Source organism: Drosophila mojavensis, unplaced genomic scaffold (assembly GCF_018153725.1).
Source record: "Drosophila mojavensis isolate 15081-1352.22 unplaced genomic scaffold, ASM1815372v1 contig_74, whole genome shotgun sequence".
NCBI classification, from domain to species: domain Eukaryota; kingdom Metazoa; phylum Arthropoda; class Insecta; order Diptera; family Drosophilidae; genus Drosophila; species Drosophila mojavensis.
This window is the reverse complement of record NW_025318899.1, coordinates 13,864,432-13,866,764: the sequence shown is the minus strand read 5'-3', so window position 1 is coordinate 13,866,764 and position 2,333 is coordinate 13,864,432.

Below are 2,333 nucleotides of genomic sequence, written 5' to 3'. Positions count from 1 at the left end.
TATATGCCTGCATAGTATAATAATATTAGTATATTTTATATGTATAATACACAAACGCCAATAACTAAATATTTATGTCAATTTCCTTACTCACCTTATGCATTAATCATATGTTAAAATATATTCCGATTGCAATTCGAGTGTAAACATGTCTGTTAATTTAATCATAGCCTTCGGCGCTTCGGTGCAATATATGAGTCAATTATCTGATTTATGGCTGTTAATTCCATAGATTTGTTAGACTTTAACTATATGAATTGAATTTGTTTTCTTAAGAACTTCGCCCCAACCGGAAATCAATAAAATAGTACTATAAACAAGTAGGCATGCTCTAAACAAGGCTGCTCGACTAAGAGATCCCCTGAATTACCTGTAAAGAGCTGATATGCACAAATAATAAACAACTCATGCACATATACACACGCATACACACGCATACATACATACGCTCTGCTTTGCATAGATGACGCAGTGAATAATATATGAATCTTTTGCTGTGCTCGCGGACGGACGAAGAGGATATATACCTTAGCCACGCCTTTTTCTGCTTCTTACATACATTTATTAAGCCCTGATTTTCATTGAGGTATAACAAAGATTTTATTATTCAATATAGTTTCACAAAATCAGCTCAAAGCTTAGGTATTTACGAATAAAATATAATTAAATCTATAGCTGATTAATTAATATTGACAGCAGATTGCAACTCTACACATATGGTCTGCTCTTTTTTCATGCATGGCAGCTCCATATGCTGTTATAATATATAAAATGATTAGATCTAAAGCTGAAGGCATTCCCATCTCACAATATAGATCTGCAAAATATCAATTACTGTATATAAGTTTTCAGCAAGTGCAAATCCTCCTCTCCTGCCAGCTAGACTCTAACTTGAGAGATTCTCTCTAACCAAAGCCTTGATGGATCACACTCATAACACACACACACACACGCAGCTACAAATCCATAATATTTATTCGACTGCATTGTCAGGCTTCAGTTCAGCAATTGACTTTATAGAAATGATTCCATAATAAGTTGCTGTCAGCCAAGGGCAGTTCGGGGCTGCCAGCTGACGCCCCCCTTATAAGTAGCAGCAATGTAACGCTTAGTTAGGCAACAGATTGCGCTGAAATGTGTATTATATGCAAAGAGCGAGCGCCTGGCAGAGGACAATAATAGAAACAAAACTGATTTAGGGGATGCCAGCGATTTAGATGCGCTACGAAATTAGCGAAAGGGTGGCACATACGATGTCATATATTTATATATAATTTATATAGAGCAGCATTCCAAATGCGATTAGCTGGCGCAATAGAAAACACAATAAAAATGAGAATGAAAATTAAATTCGTTTTGGTCACGTGTTGGACTTGCCAAGGAACAGGAAACTGGAAAAGAAATATGAAAAATCATTTGAATATATTTAGCGAATCTGAGTGAAATATTTAATAAGAATTACAAGAGAAAAGCAATTAACGGACTGCCACAAATTCAGATTGAAAGCCTGCGGCCCGAGGCGCTGCAGTTTTTAATTAGTCCGGTAAATGGCTCGACTACCGTTAAACGCTTATCCATTGGCTATCTAGTGGGCGCATTTCTGATGGACACCCGGCGTCTGTTTCTGAACGCAACTCAACTGCGGCTCAGCTGCCGCAGCAGCAGCAGCAGCAGCAGCATTAGCAGCAGCTCCGATATACAAAGTGCATCAGACTTTTGAATCCACAATTTAAATTGAATTTGCATCAATTTTTTTTTTCCTTTCTTTCTGCTCTCTGTTTGCATAGATGATTGTATCTATATATTGTTCTCATTATTATTATTTGCCTTATGTTTTTGTTGATTTCCATTTGATTGACATTTTAGAGGCAGCAGCGGCAAGGGTTGCATTTACATAATTAATTAATTGAGCAGCAATATTTGTTTTTGATATGTTTGACAGCATTTCAAAGCTAAAATATTTTGCAAAATGTAAACTAAAACTCTTGGGCTCATCATATCTACAGCCAGAGCGCTCCACACATAACTGAGCATATTTGTGGTCACACACACACATGTAGACATGTATATGTATATTCGCATAACGACAGGTCAGTCACATAGTTCAATTAAAGCATATTAAATATGAAACAAGCACAGGAGCGCAGTGCGGGTAGAATGATGAGCAGGCTATGAAAAAGATTTAAAATTTTCATTTATTCTGCTTATTTATTAGCTATAATACTCTCTTTAGTTCTTCTTCATTTTCTGATCTACTGCTCAGAGTGAACTCCGCTCCCGTTCAACTCACTTAGGCTGGAGAAATCAGAATCTCTATGGAAGCTCTCTCGCTC